Below are 17,494 nucleotides of genomic sequence, written 5' to 3' on the forward strand. Positions count from 1 at the left end.
GTCTCCTACACTCAGGCTACAGGAATCCCATATATTGCGGATGCCTACTGCGAGGCCTCAGAACCTTTCGAAACAGCTTCTCACTACACCCAGATACAGAACTCCGGTACACTGCATCTCTCTACATCCAGGTTACAGAATTCCCATAAGCTGCGATTGCTACACTGAGCACACAGAAAACCCGCATATAGCGAATGCCTACTCCCAGGCTACAGAACGCTTGGGAACAGCTTCTCTCTGCATTCCACATACAGAACTGCCTGATACTGCATCTTTCTACACCCAGGTTATGGAACTCCCGTAAGCTGTGTCCGCTACACTAGGGCTGCAGGAATCCCATAGAAAGCGTATGTCTATTGCAAGGCCTCAGAACCTTCGAAACAGCTTCTTACTACACACAGATACAGAACTCTGGTAAACTGCATCTCTCCACATCCAGGTTACAGAACTCCCATCAGCTGCGTCTGCTACACTGAGCACACAGAAAACCCGCATATAGCGAATGCCTACTCCCAGGCTACAAAACGCTTGGGAACAGCTTCTCTCTACATTCCACATACAGAACTCCTGGATAATGCATCTCCCTACACCCAGGTTACGGAACTCCCGTAAGCTGCATCATCTACACTCAGGGTACAGAACACTCGCATAGAGCGAATGCCTAGTTCCAGGATACAGAACCCCAGCAAAGAGCTCCTCTCTACACCAAGGATAGAGAACTCTTGGAAATGGCTTCTCTCTACATCCAGGAAGCAGAGCTCCCATAAGATGCGTCTCCTACACTCAGGCTACAGGAATCCCATATATTGCGGATGCCTACTGCGAGGCCTCAGAACCTTTCGAAACAGCTTCTCACTACACCCAGATACAGAACTCCGGTACACTGCATCTCTCTACATCCAGGTTACAGAACTCCCATAAGCTGCATCTGCTACACTGAGCACACAGAAAACACGCATATAGAGAATGCCTACTCCCAGGCTACAGAACGCTTGGGAACAGCTTCTCTCTGCATTCCACATACAGAACTGCCGGATACTGCATATTTCTACACCCAGGTTATGGAACTCCCGTAGTTGCGTCTTCTACACTAGGGCTGCAGGAATCCCATAGAAAGCGTATGCCTATTAGAAGGCCTCAGAACCTTCGAAACAGCTTCTTACTACACACAGATACAGAACTCCGGTAAACTGCATCTCTCCACATCCAGGTTACAGAACTCCCATAAGCTGCATCTGCTACACTGAGCACACAGAAAACCCGCATATAGCGAATGCCTACTCCCAGGCTACAGAACGCTTGGGAACAGCTTCTCTCTGCATTCCACATACAGAACTGCCAGATACTGCATCTTTCTACACCCAGGTTATGGAACTCCCGTAAGCTGCGTCTGCTACACTAGGGCTGCAGGAATCCCATAGAAAGCGTAGGCCTATTAGAAGGCCTCAGAACCTTCAAAACAGATTCTTACTACACACAGATACAGAACTCCTGTAAACTGCTTCTCTCTACATCCAGGTTACAGAACTCCCATAAGCTGCGTCTGCTACACTAGGGCTGCAGGAATCCCATAGAAAGCGTATGCCTATTTCAAGGCCTCAGAACCTTCGAAACAGCTTCTTCCTACACACAGATACAGAACTCTGGTAAACTGCATCTCTCTACATCCAGGTTACAGAACTCCCATAAGCTGCGTCTGCTACACTGAGCACACAGAAAACCCGCATATAGCGAATGCCTACTCCCAGGCTACAGAACGCTTGGGAACAGCTTCTCTCTACATTCCACATACAGAACTGCCGGATACTGCATCTTTCTACACGCAGGTATGGAACTCCCATAAGCTGCATCTTCTACACTAGGGCTGTAGGAATCCCATAGAAAGCGTATGCCTATTGCAAGGCCTCAGAACCTTCGAAACAGATTCTTACTACACACAGATACAGAACTCCGGTAAACTGCATCTCTCTACATCCAGGTTACAGAACTCCCATAAGCTGCGTCTGCTACACTGAGCACACAGAAAACCCGCATATAGCGAATGCCTACTCCCAGGCTACAGAACGCTTGGGAACAGCTTCTCTCTGCATTCCACATACAGAACTGCCTGATACTGCATCTTTCTACACCCAGGTTATGGAACTCCCGTAAGCTGTGTCTGCTACACTAGGGCTGCAGGAATCCCATAGAAAGCGTATGCCTATTGCAAGGCCTCAGAACCTTCGAAACAGCTTCTTACTACACACAGATACAGAACTCCGGTAAACTGCATCTCTCCACATCCAGGTTACAGAACTCCCATAAGCTGCATCTGCTACACTGAGCACACAGAAAACCCGCATATAGAGAATGCCTACTCCCAGGCTACAGAACGCTTGGGAACAGCTTCTCTCTGCATTCCACATACAGAACTGCCGGATACTGCATCTTTCTACACCCAGGTTATGGAACTCCCGTAGCTGCGTCTTCTACACTAGGGCTGTAGGAATCCCATAGAAAGCATATGCCTATTGCAAGGCCTCAGAACCTTCGAAACAGCTTCTTACTACACACAGATACAGAACTCTGGTACACTGCATCTCTCTACATCCAGGTTACAGAACTCCCATAAGCTGCATCTGCTACACTGAGCACACAGAAAACCCGCATATAGCGAATGCCTACTCCCAGGCTACAAAACGCTTGGGAACAGCTTCTCTCTACATTCCACATACAGAACTCCTGGATAATGCATCTCCCTACACCCAGGTTACGGAACTCCCGTAAGCTGCATCTGCTACACTGAGCACACAGAAAACCCGCATATAGCGAATGCCTACTCCCAGGCTACAAAACCCTTGGGAACAGCTTCTCTCTACATTCCACATACAGAACTCCTGGATAATGCATCTTCCTACACCCAGGTTACGGAACTCCCGTAAGCTGCATCTGCTACACTGAGCACACAGAAAACCCGCATATAGCGAATGCCTACTCCCAGGCAACAGAACGCTTGGGAACAGCTTCTCTCTACATTCCACATACAGAACTCCTGGATACTGCATCTCCCTACACCCAGGATACGGAACTCCCGTAAGCTGCATCATCTACACTCAGGGTACAGAACACTCGCATAGAGCGAATGCCTAGTTCCAGGATACAGAACGCCAGCAAAGAGCTCCTCTCTACACCAAGGATAGAGAACTCTTGGAAATGGCTTCTCTCTACATCCAGGTAGCAAGGCTCCCATAAGCTGCGTCTCCTACACTCAGGCTACAGGAATCCCACATATTGCGGATGCCTACTTCGAGGCCTCAGAACCTTTCGAAACAGCTTCTCACTACACCCAGATACAGAACTCTGGTAAACTGCATCTCTCTACATCCAGGTTACAGAACTCCCATAAGCTGCATCTGCTACACTGAGCACACAGAAAACCCGCATATAGCGAATTACTACTCCCAGGCTACAGAACGCTTGGGAACAGCTTCTCTCTGCATTCCACATACAGAACTGCCAGATACTGCATCTTTCTACACCCAGGTTATGGAACTCCCGTAGCTGCGTCTTCTACACTAGGGCTGTAGGAATCCCATAGAAAGCATATGCCTATTGCAAGGCCTCAGAACCTTCGAAACAGCTTCTTACTACACACAGATACAGAACTCTGGTACACTGCATCTCTCTACATCCAGGTTACAGAACTCCCATAAGCTGCATCTGCTACACTGAGCACACAGAAAACCCGCATATAGCGAATGCCTACTCCCAGGCAACAGAACGCTTGGGAACAGCTTCTCTCTACATTCCACATACAGAACTCCTGGATACTGCATCTCTCTACACCCAGGTTACGGAACTCCCGTAAGCTGCATCATCTACACTCAGGGTACAGAACACTCGCATAGAGCGAATGCCTAGTTCCAGGATACAGAACGCCAGCAAAGAGCTCCTCTCTACACCAAGGATAGAGAACTCTTGGAAATGGCTTCTCTCTACATCCAGGAAGCAGAGCTCCCATAAGTTGCGTCTCCTACACTCAGGCTACAGGAATCCCATAGAAAGCGTATGCCTATTAGAAGGCCTCAGAACCTTCGAAACAGCTTCTTACTACACACAGATACAGAACTCCGGTAAACTGCATCTCTCCACATCCAGGTTACAGAACTCCCATAAGCTGCATCTGCTACACTGAGCACACAGAAAACCCGCATATAGCGAATGCCTACTCCCAGGCTACAGAACGCTTGGGAACAGCTTCTCTCTGCATTCCACATACAGAACTGCCAGATACTGCATTTTTCTACACCCAGGTTATGGAACTCCCGTAAGCTGCGTCTGCTACACTAGGGCTGCAGGAATCCCATAGAAAGCGTATGCCTATTTCAAGGCCTCAGAACCTTCGAAACAGCTTCTTCCTACACACAGATACAGAACTCTGGTAAACTGCATCTCTCTACATCCAGGTTACAGAACTCCCATAAGCTGCGTCTGCTACACTGAGCACACAGAAAACCCGCATATAGCGAATGCCTACTCCCAGGCTACAGAACGCTTGGGAACAGCTTCTCTCTGCATTCCACATACAGAACTGCCGGATACTGCATCTTTCTACACCCAGGTTATGGAACACCCGTAGCTGCGTCTTCTACACTAGGGCTGTAGGAATCCCATAGAAAGCATATGCCTATTGCAAGGCCTCAGAACCTTCGAAACAGCTTATTACTACACACAGATACAGAACTATGGTACACTGCATCTCTCTACATCCAGGTTACAGAACTCCCATAAGCTGCATCTGCTACACTGAGCACACAGAAAACCCGCATATAGCGAATGCCTACTCCAAGGCAACAGAACGCTTGGGAACAGCTTCTCTCTACATTCCACATACAGAACTCCTGGATACTGCATCTCTCTACACCCAGGTTACGGAACTCCCGTAAGCTGCATCATCTACACTCAGGGTACAGAACACTCGCATAGAGCGAATGCCTAGTTCCAGGATACAGAACCCCAGCAAAGAGCTCCTCTCTACACCAAGGATAGAGAACTCTTGGAAATGGCTTCTCTCTACATCCAGGTAGCAGAGCTCCCATAAGCTGCGTCTCCTACACTCAGGCTACAGGAATCCCATATATTGCGGATGCCTACTGCGAGGCCTCAGAACCTTTCGAAACAGCTTCTCACTACACCCAGATACAGAACTCCGGTACACTGCATCTCTCTACATCCAGGTTACAGAACTCCCATAAGCTGCGATTGCTACACTGAGCACACAGAAAACCCGCATATAGCGAATGCCTACTCCCAGGCTACAGAACGCTTGGGAACAGCTTCTCTCTGCATTCCACATACAGAACTGCCTGATACTGCATCTTTCTACACCCAGGTTATGGAACTCCCGTAAGCTGTGTCTGCTACACTAGGGCTGCAGGAATCCCATAGAAAGCGTATGCCTATTGCAAGGCCTCAGAACCTTCGAAACAGCTTCTTACTACACACAGATACAGAACTCCGGTAAACTGCATCTCTCCACATCCAGGTTACAGAACTCCCATCAGCTGCGTCTGCTACACTGAGCACATAGAAAACCCGCATATAGCGAATGCCTACTCCCAGGCTACAAATGGCTTGGGAACAGCTTCTCTCTACATTCCACATACAGAACTCCTGGATAATGCATCTCCCTACACACAGGTTACGGAACTCCCGTAAGCTGCATCTTCTACACTCAGGGTACAGAACACTCGCATAGAGCGAATGCCTAGTTCCAGGATACAGAACGCCAGCAAAGAGCTCCTCTCTACACCAAGGATAGAGAACTCTTGGAAATGGCTTCTCTCTACATCCAGGTAGCAAGGCTCCCATAAGCTGCGTCTCCTACTCTCAGGCTACAGGAATCCCACATATTGCGGATGCCTACGGCGAGGCCTCAGAACCTTTCGAAACAGCTTCTCACTACACCCAGATACAGAACTCCGGTACACTGCATCTCTCTACATCCAGGTTACAGAACTCCCATAAGCTGCATCTGCTACACTGAGCACACAGAAAACCCGCATATAGAGAATGCCTACTCCCAGGCTACAGAACGCTTGGGAACAGCTTCTCTCTGCATTCCACATACAGAACTGCCGGATACTGCATCTTTCTACACCCAGGTTATGGAACTCCCGTAGCTGCATCTTCTACACTAGGGCTGTAGGAATCCCATAGAAAGCATATGCCTATTGCAAGGCCTCAGAACCTTCGAAACAGCTTCTTACTACACACAGATACAGAACTCCGGTACACTGCATCTCTCCACATCCAGGTTACAGAACTCCCATAAGCTGCATCTGCTACACTGAGCACACAGAAAACCCGCATATAGCGAATGCCTACTCCCAGGCTACAGAACACTTGGGAACAGCTTCTCTCTACCTTCCACATACAAAACTCCTGGATACTGCATCTCCCTACACCCAGGTTACAGAACTCCCGTAAGCTGAATCTTCTACACTGAGATTACAGAACACTTGCATAGAGCGAATGCCTAGTTCCAGGATACAGAACCCCAGCAAAGAGCTCCTCTCTACACCAAGGATAGAGAACTCTTGGAAATGGCTTCTCTCTACATCCAGGTAGCAGAGTTCCCATAAGCTGCGTCTCCTACACTCAGGCTACAAGAATCCCATATATTGCGGATGCCTACTGCGAGGCTTCAGAACCTTTCGAAACAGCTTCTCACTACACCCAGATACAGAACTCCGGTACACTGCATCTCTCTACATCCAGGTTACAGAACTCCCATAAGCTGCATCTGCTACACTGAGCACACAGAAAAGCCGCATATAGCGAATGCCTACTCCCAGGCTACAGAACGCTTGGGAACAGCTTCTCTCTGCATTCCACATACAGAACTGCAGGATACTGTATCTTTCTACACCCAGGTTATGGAACTCCCTTAAGCTGCGTCTGCTACACTACGGCTGTAGGAATCCCATAGAAAGCGTATGCCTATTGCAAGGCCTCAGAACCTTCGAAAAAACTTCTTACTACACACAGATACAGAAATCCGGTAAACTGCATCTCTCTACATCCAGGTTACAGAACTCCCATAAGCTGCGTCTGCTACACTGAGCACACCGAAAACCCGCATATAGCGAATGCCTACTCCCAGGCTACAGAACGCTTGGGAACAGCTTCTCTCTGCATTCCACAAACAGAACTTCTGGGTACTGCATCTCCCTACACCCAGGTTACAGAACTCCCATAAGCTGCCTCTGCTGCACTGAGCTCACAGAAAACCCGCATATAGCGAATGCCTACTCCCAGGCTACAGAACGCTTGGCAACAGCTTCTCTCTGCATTCCACATACAGAACTGCCGGATACTGCATCTGTCTACACCCAGGTTATGGAACTCCCGTAAGCTGCATCTGCTACACTAGGGCTGCAGGAATCCCATAGACAGCGTATGCCTATTGCAAGGCCTCAGAACCTTCGAAACAGCTTCTTACTACACCCAGATACAGAACTCCGGTACACTGCATCTCTCTACATCCAGGTTACAGAACTCCCATAAGCTGCGTCTGCTACACAGAGCACACAGAAAACCCGCATATAGCGAATGCCTACTCCCAGGCTACAGAACGCTTGGGAACAGCTTCTCTCTACATTCCACATACAGAACTGCCGGATACTGCATCTGTCTACACCCAGGTTATGGAACTCCCGTGAGCTGCGTCTGCTACACTAGGGCTGCAGGAATCCCATAGAATGCGTATGCCTATCGCAAGGCCTCAGAACCTTCGAAACAGCTTCTTACTACACCCAGATACAGAACTCCGGTACACTGCATCTCTCTACATCCAGGTTACAGAACTCCCATAAGCTGCGTCTGCTACACTGAGCACACAGAAAACCCGCATATAGCGAATGCCTACCCAGGCTACAGAACGCTTGGGAACTGCTTCTCTCTACATTCCACATACAGAACTCCTGGATACTGCATCTCCCTACACCCAGGTTACAGAACTCCCGTAAGCTGCATCTGCTGAACTGAGCTCACAGAAAGCCGCATATAGCGACTGCCTACTACCAGGCTACAGAACGCTTGGGAACAGCTTCTCTACATTCCACATACAGATCTCCTGGATACTGCATCTCCCTACACCCAGGTTACAGAACTCCCGTAAGCTGCATCTTCTACACTCAGGGTACAGAACACTCGCATAGAGCGAATGCCTAGTTCCAGGATACAGAACCCCAGCAAAGAGCTCCTCTCTACACCAAGGATAGAGAACTATTGGAAATGGCTTCTCTCTACATCCAGGTAGCAGAGCTCCCATAAGCTGCGTCTCCTACACTCAGCTACAAGAATCCCATATATTGTGGATGCCTACTGCGAGGCCTCAGAACATTTTGAAACACCTTCTCACTACACCCAGATACAGAACTCCGGTACACTGCATCTCTCTACATCCAGGTTACAGAACTCCCATAAGCTGCATCTGCTACACAGAGCACACAAAAACCCGCATATAGCGAATGCCTACTCCCAGGCTACAGAACGCTTGGGAACAGCTTCTCTCTGCATTCCACATACAGAACTGCCGGATACTGCATCTGTCTACACCCAGGTTATGGAACTCCCGTGAGCTGCGTCTGCTACACTAGGGCTGCAGGAATCCCATAGAAAGTGTATGCCTATTGCAAGGCCTCAGAACCTTCGAAACAGCTTCTTACTACACACAGATACAGAACTCCGGTACACTGCATCTCTCTACATCCAGGTTACAGAACTCCCATAAGCTGCGTCTGCTACACTGAACACACAGAAAACCCGCATATAGCGAATGCCTACTCCCAGGCTACAGAACGCTTGGGAACAGCTTCTCTCTACATTCCACATACAGAACTCCTGGATACTGCATACCTTACACCCAGGTTACGGAACTCCCGTAAGCTGCATCTTCTACACTCAGGGTACAGAACACTCGCATAGAGCGAATGCCTAGTTCCAGGATACAGAACCCCAGCAAAGAGCTCCTCTCTACACCAAGGACAGAGAACTCTTGGAAATGGCTTCTCTCTACATCCAGGTAGCAGAGCTCCCATAAGCTGCGTCTCCTACACTCAGGCTACAGGAATCCCATATATTGCGGATGCCTACTGCGAGGCCTCAGAACCTTTCGAAACAGCTTCTCACTACACACAGATACAGAACTCCGGTACACTGCATCTCTCTACATCCAGGTTACAGAACTCCCATAAGCTGCATCTGCTACACTGAGCACACAGAAAACCCGCATATAGCGAATGCCTACTCCCAGGCTACAGAACGCTTGGGAACAGCTTCTCTCTACATTCCACATACAGAACTCCTGGATACAGCATCTCCCTACACCCAGGTTACAGAACTCCCATAAGCTGCATCTGCTGCACTGAGCACACAGAAAACCCGCATATAGCGAATGCCTACTCCCAGGCTACAGAACGCTTGGGAACAGCTTCTCTCTACATTCCACATACAGAACTCCTGGATACTGCATCTCCCTACACCCAGGTTATGGAACTCCCTTAAGCTGCGTCTGCTACACTAGGGCTGCAGGAATCCCATAGAAAGCGTATGCATATTGCAAGGCCTCAGAACCTTCGAAACAGCTTCTTACTACACACAGATACAGAACTCCTGTAAACTGCATCTCTCTACATCCAGGTTACAAACTCCCATAAGCTGCGTCTGCTACGCTGAGCACACAGAAAACCCGCATATAGCGAATGCCTACTCCCAGGCTACAGAACGCTTGGGAACAGCTTCTCTCTACATTCCACATACAGAACTCCTGGATGCTGCATCTCCCTACACCCAGGTTACAGAACTCCCATAAGCTGCATCTGCTACACTGAGCACACAGAAAACCCGCATATAGCGAATGCCTACTCCCAGGCAACAGAACGCTTGGGAACAGCTTCTCTCTGCATTCCACATACAGAACTGCCGGATACTGCATCTGTCTACACCCAGGTTATGGAACTCCCGTAAGCTGCGTCTGCTACACTAGGGCTGCAGGAATCCCATAGAAAGCGTATGCCTATTGCAAGGCCTCAGAACCTTCGAAACAGCTTCTTACTACACACAGATACAGAACTCCGGTACACTGCATCTCTCTACATCCAGGTTACAGAACTCCCATAAGCTGCGTCTGCTACACTGAGCACACAGAAAACCCGCATATAGCGAATGCCTACTCCCAGGCAACAGAACGCTTGGGAACAGCTTCTCTCTACATTCCACATACAGAACTCCTGGATAATGCATCTCCCTACACCCAGGTTACAGAACTTCCGTAAGCTGCATCTTAAACACTGAGGGTACATAACACTTGCATAGTGCGAATGCCTAGTTCCAGGATACAGAACCCCTACAAAGAGCTCCTCTCTACACCAAGGATAGAGAACTCTTGGAAATGGCTTCTCTCTACATCCAGGTAGCAAGGTTCCCATAAGCTGCGTCTCCTACACTCAGGCTACAGGAATCCCACATATTGCGGATGCCTACTGCGAGGCCTCAGAACCTTTCGAAACAGCTTCTCACTACACCCAGATACAGAACTCTGGTACACTGCATCTCTCCACATCCAGGTTACAGAACTCCCATAAGCTGCATCTGCTACACTGAGCACACAGAAAACCCGCATATAGCGAATGCCTACTCCCAGGCTACAGAACGCTTGGGAACAGCTTCTCTCTGCATTCCACATACAGAACTGCCGGATACTGCATCTTTCTACACCCAGGTTATGGAACTCCCGTAGTTGCGTCTTCTACACTAGGGCTGCAGGAATCCCATAGAAAGCGTATGCCTATTAGAAGGCCTCAGAACCTTCGAAACAGCTTCTTACTACACACAGATACAGAACTCCGGTAAACTGCATCTCTCCACATCCAGGTTACAGAACTCCCATAAGCTGCATCTGCTACACTGAGCACACAGAAAACCCGCATATAGCGAATGCCTACTCCCAGGCTACAGAACGCTTGGGAACAGCTTCTCTCTGCATTCCACATACAGAACTGCCAGATACTGCATCTTTCTACACCCAGGTTATGGAACTCCCGTAAGCTGCGTCTGCTACACTAGGGCTGCAGGAATCCCATAGAAAGCGTAGGCCTATTAGAAGGCCTCAGAACCTTCGAAACAGATTCTTACTACACACAGATACAGAACTCCTGTAAACTGCTTCTCTCTACATCCAGGTTACAGAACTCCCATAAGCTGCGTCTGCTACACTAGGGCTGCAGGAATCCCATAGAAAGCGTATGCCTATTTCAAGGCCTCAGAACCTTCGAAACAGCTTCTTCCTACACACAGATACAGAACTCTGGTAAACTGCATCTCTCTACATCCAGGTTACAGAACTCCCATAAGCTGCGTCTGCTACACTGAGCACACAGAAAACCCGCATATAGCGAATGCCTACTCCCAGGCTACAGAACGCTTGGGAACAGCTTCTCTCTACATTCCACATACAGAACTGCCGGATACTGCATCTTTCTACACCCAGGTTATGGAACTCCCGTAAGCTGTGTCTGCTACACTAGGGCTGCAGGAATCCCATAGAAAGCGTATGCCTATTGCAAGGCCTCAGAACCTTCGAAACAGCTTCTTACTACACACAGATACAGAACTCCGGTAAACTGCATCTCTCCACATCCAGGTTACAGAACTCCCATAAGCTGCATCTGCTACACTGAGCACACAGAAAACCCGCATATAGAGAATGCCTACTCCCAGGCTACAGAACGCTTGGGAACAGCTTCTCTCTGCATTCCACATACAGAACTGCCGGATACTGCATCTTTCTACACCCAGGTTATGGAACTCCCGTAGCTGCGTCTTCTACACTAGGGCTGTAGGAATCCCATAGAAACCATATGCCTATTGCAAGGCCTCAGAACCTTCGAAACAGCTTCTTACTACACACAGATACAGAACTCTGGTACACTGCATCTCTCTACATCCAGGTTACAGAACTCCCATAAGCTGCATCTGCTACACTGAGCACACAGAAAACCCGCATATAGCGAATGCCTACTCCCAGGCTACAAAACGCTTGGGAACAGCTTCTCTCTACATTCCACATACAGAACTCCTGGATAATGCATCTCCCTATACCCAGGTTACGGAACTCCCGTAAGCTGCATCTGCTACACTGAGCACACAGAAAACCCGCATATAGCGAATGCCTACTCCCAGGCTACAAAACGCTTGGGAACAGCTTCTCTCTACATTCCACATACATCACTCCTGGATAATGCATCTCCCTACACCCAGGTTACGGAACTCCCGTAAGCTGCATCTGCTACACTGAGCACACAGAAAACCCGCATATAGCGAATGCCTACTCCCAGGCAACAGAACGCTTGGGAACAGCTTCTCTCTACATTCCACATACAGAACTCCTGGATACTGCATCTCCCTACACCCAGGATACGGAACTCCCGTAAGCTGCATCATCTACACTCAGGGTACAGAACACTCGCATAGAGCGAATGCCTAGTTCCAGGATACAGAACGCCAGCAAAGAGCTCCTCTCTACACCAAGGATAGAGAACTCTTGGAAATGGCTTCTCTCTACATCCAGGTAGCAAGGCTCCAATAAGCTGCGTCTCCTACACTCAGGCTACAGGAATCCCACATATTGCGGATGCCTACTTTTAGGCCTCAGAACCTTTCGAAACAGCTTCTCACTACACCCAGATACAGAACTCTGGTACACTGCATCTCTCTACATCCAGGTTACAGAACTCCCATAAGCTGCATCTGCTACACTGAGCACACAGAAAACCCGCATATAGCGAATGCCTACTCCCAGGCTACAGAACGCTTGGGAACAGCTTCTCTCTGCATTCCACATACAGAACTGCCGGATACTGCATCTTTCTACACCCAGGTTATGGAACTCCCGTAGCTGCGTCTTCTACACTAGGGCTGTAGGAATCCCATAGAAAGCATATGCCTATTGCAAGGCCTCAGAACCTTCGAAACAGCTTCTTACTACACACAGATACAGAACTCTGGTACACTGCATCTCTCTACATCCAGGTTACAGAACTCCCATAAGCTGCATCTGCTACACTGAGCACACAGAAAACCCGCATATAGCGAATGCCTACTCCCAGGCAACAGAACGCTTGGGAACAGCTTCTCTCTACATTCCACATACAGAACTCCTGGATACTGCATCTCTCTACACCCAGGTTACGGAACTCCCGTAAGCTGCATCATCTACACTCAGGGTACAGAACACTCGCATAGAGCGAATGCCTAGTTCCAGGATACAGAACGCCAGCAAAGAGCTCCTCTCTACACCAAGGATAGAGAACTCTTGGAAATGGCTTCTCTCTACATCCAGGTAGCAAGGCTCCCATAAGCTGGGTGTCCTACTCTCAGGCTACAGGAATCCCACATATTGCGGATGCCTACTGCGAGGCCTCAGAACCTTTCGAAACAGCTTCTCACTACACCTAGATACAGAACTCCGGTACACTGCATCTCTCTACATCCAGGTTACAGAACTCCCATAAGCTGCATCTGCTACACTGAGCACACAGAAAACCCGCATATAGAGAATGCCTACTACCAGGCTACAGAACGCTTGGGAACAGCTTCTCTCTGCATTCCACATACAGAACTGCCGGATACTGCATCTTTCTACACCCAGGTTATGGAACTCCCGTAGCTGCGTCTTCTACACTAGGGCTGTAGGAATCCCATAGAAAGCATATGCCTATTGCAAGGCCTCAGAACCTTCGAAACAGCTTCTTACTACACACAGATACAGAACTCTGGTACACTGCATCTCTCTACATCCAGGTTACAGAACTCCCATAAGCTGCATCTGCTACACTGAGCACACAGAAAACCCGCATATAGCGAATGCCTACTCCAAGGCAACAGAACGCTTGGGAACAGCTTCTCTCTACATTCCACATACAGAACTCCTGGATACTGCATACCCTACACCCAGGATACGGAACTCCCGTAAGCTGCATCATCTACACTCAGGGTACAGAACACTCGCATAGAGCGAATGCCTAGTTCCAGGATACAGAACGCCAGCAAAGAGCTCCTCTCTACACCAAGGATAGAGAACTCTTGGAAATGGCTTCTCTCTACATCCAGGTAGCAAGGCTCCAATAAGCTGCGTCTCCTACACTCAGGCTACAGGAATCCCACATATTGCGGATGCCTACTTTGAGGCCTCAGAACCTTTCGAAACAGCTTCTCACTACACCCAGATACAGAACTCTGGTACACTGCATCTCTCTACATCCAGGTTACAGAACTCCCATAAGCTGCATCTGCTACACTGAGCACACAGAAAACCCGCATATAGCGAATGCCTACTCCCAGGCTACAGAACGCTTGGGAACAGCTTCTCTCTGCATTCCACATACAGAACTGCCGGATACTGCATCTTTCTACACCCAGGTTATGGAACTCCCGTAGCTGCGTCTTCTACACTAGGGCTGTAGGAATCCCATAGAAAGCATATGCCTATTGCAAGGCCTCAGAACCTTCGAAACAGCTTCTTACTACACACAGATACAGAACTCTGGTACACTGCATCTCTCTACATCCAGGTTACAGAACTCCCATAAGCTGCATCTGCTACACTGAGCACACAGAAAACCCGCATATAGCGAATGCCTACTCCCAGGCAACAGAACGCTTGGGAACAGCTTCTCTCTACATTCCACATACAGAACTCCTGGATACTGCATCTCCCTACACCCAGGATACGGAACTCCCGTAAGCTGCATCATCTACACTCAGGGTACAGAACACTCGCATAGAGCGAATGCCTAGTTCCAGGATACAGAACGCCAGCAAAGAGCTCCTCTCTACACCAAGGATAGAGAACTCTTGGAAATGGCTTCTCTCTACATCCAGGTAGCAAGGCTCCAATAAGCTGCGTCTCCTACACTCAGGCTACAGGAATCCCACATATTGCGGATGCCTACTTTGAGGCCTCAGAACCTTTCGAAACAGCTTCTCACTACACCCAGATACAGAACTCTGGTACACTGCATCTCTCTACATCCAGGTTACAGAACTCCCATAAGCTGCATCTGCTACACTGAGCACACAGAAAACCCGCATATAGCGAATGCCTACTCCCAGGCTACAGAACGCTTGGGAACAGCTTCTCTCTGCATTCCACATACAGAACTGCCGGATACTGCATCTTTCTACACCCAGGTTATGGAACTCCCGTAGCTGCGTCTTCTACACTAGGGCTGTAGGAATCCCATAGAAAGCATATGCCTATTGCAAGGCCTCAGAACCTTCGAAACAGCTTCTTACTACACACAGATACAGAACTCTGGTACACTGCATCTCTCTACATCCAGGTTACAGAACTCCCATAAGCTGCATCTGCTACACTGAGCACACAGAAAACCCGCATATAGCGAATGCCTACTCCCAGGCAACAGAACGCTTGGGAACAGCTTCTCTCTACATTCCACATACAGAACTCCTGGATACTGCATCTCCCTACACCCAGGATACGGAACTCCCGTAAGCTGCATCATCTACACTCAGGGTACAGAACACTCTCATAGAGCGAATGCCTAGTTCCAGGATACAGAACGCCAGCAAAGAGCTCCTCTCTACACCAAGGATAGAGAACTCTTGGAAATGGCTTCTCTCTACATCCAGGTAGCAAGGCTCCCATAAGCTGGGTGTCCTACTCTCAGGCTACAGGAATCCCACATATTGCGGATGCCTACTGCGAGGCCTCAGAACCTTTCGAAACAGCTTCTCACTACACCTAGATACAGAACTCCGGTACACTGCATCTCTCTACATCCAGGTTACAGAACTCCCATAAGCTGCATCTGCTACACTGAGCACACAGAAAACCCGCATATAGAGAATGCCTACTCCCAGGCTACAGAACGCTTGGGAACAGCTTCTCTCTGCATTCCACATACAGAACTGCCGGATACTGCATCTTTCTACACCCCGGTTATGGAACTCCCGTAGCTGCGTCTTCTACACTAGGGCTGTAGGAATCCCATAGAAAGCATATGCCTATTGCAAGGCCTCAGAACCTTCGAAACAGCTTCTTACTACACACAGATACAGAACTCTGGTACACTGCATCTCTCTACATCCAGGTTACAGAACTCCCATAAGCTGCATCTGCTACACTGAGCACACAGAAAACCCGCATATAGCGAATGCCTACTCCAAGGCAACAGAACGCTTGGGAACAGCTTCTCTCTACATTCCACATACAGAACTCCTGGATACTGCATACCCTACACCCAGGATACGGAACTCCCGTAAGCTGCATCATCTACACTCAGGGTACAGAACACTCGCATAGAGCGAATGCCTAGTTCCAGGATACAGAACGCCAGCAAAGAGCTCCTCTCTACACCAAGGATAGAGAACTCTTGGAAATGGCTTCTCTCTACATCCAGGTAGCAAGGCTCCAATAAGCTGCGTCTCCTACACTCAGGCTACAGGAATCCCACATATTGCGGATGCCTACTTTGAGGCCTCAGAACCTTTCGAAACAGCTTCTCACTACACCCAGATACAGAACTCTGGTACACTGCATCTCTCTACATCCAGGTTACAGAACTCCCATAAGCTGCATCTGCTACACTGAGCACACAGAAAACCCGCATATAGCGAATGCCTACTACCAGGCTACAGAACGCTTGGGAACAGCTTCTCTCTGCATTCCACATACAGAACTGCCGGATACTGCATCTTTCTACACCCAGGTTATGGAACTCCCGTAGCTGCGTCTTCTACACTAGGGCTGTAGGAATCCCATAGAAAGCATATGCCTATTGCAAGGCCTCAGAACCTTCGAAACAGCTTCTTACTACACACAGATACAGAACTCTGGTACACTGCATCTCTCTACATCCAGGTTACAGAACTCCCATAAGCTGCATCTGCTACCCTGAGCACACAGAAAACCCGCATATAGCGAATGCCTACTCCCAGGCAACAGAACGCTTGGGAACAGCTTCTCTCTACATTCCACATACAGAACTCCTGGATACTGCATCTCCCTACACCCAGGATACGGAACTCCCGTAAGCTGCATCATCTACACTCAGGGTACAGAACACTCGCATAGAGCGAATGCCTAGTTCCAGGATACAGAACGCCAGCAAAGAGCTCCTCTCTACACCAAGGATAGAGAACTCTTGGAAATGGCTTCTCTCTACATCCAGGTAGCAAGGCTCCAATAAGCTGCGTCTCCTACACTCAGGCTACAGGAATCCCACATATTGCGGATGCCTACTTTGAGGCCTCAGAACCTTTCGAAACAGCTTCTCACTACACCCAGATACAGAACTCTGGTACACTGCATCTCTCTACATCCAGGTTACAGAACTCCCATAAGCTGCATCTGCTACACTGAGCACACAGAAAACCCGCATATAGCGAATGCCTACTACCAGGCTACAGAACGCTTGGGAACAGCTTC

This window comes from Lepus europaeus, unplaced genomic scaffold (genome assembly GCF_033115175.1).
Source record: "Lepus europaeus isolate LE1 unplaced genomic scaffold, mLepTim1.pri SCAFFOLD_54, whole genome shotgun sequence".
Classification (NCBI taxonomy): Eukaryota; Metazoa; Chordata; class Mammalia; order Lagomorpha; family Leporidae; genus Lepus; species Lepus europaeus.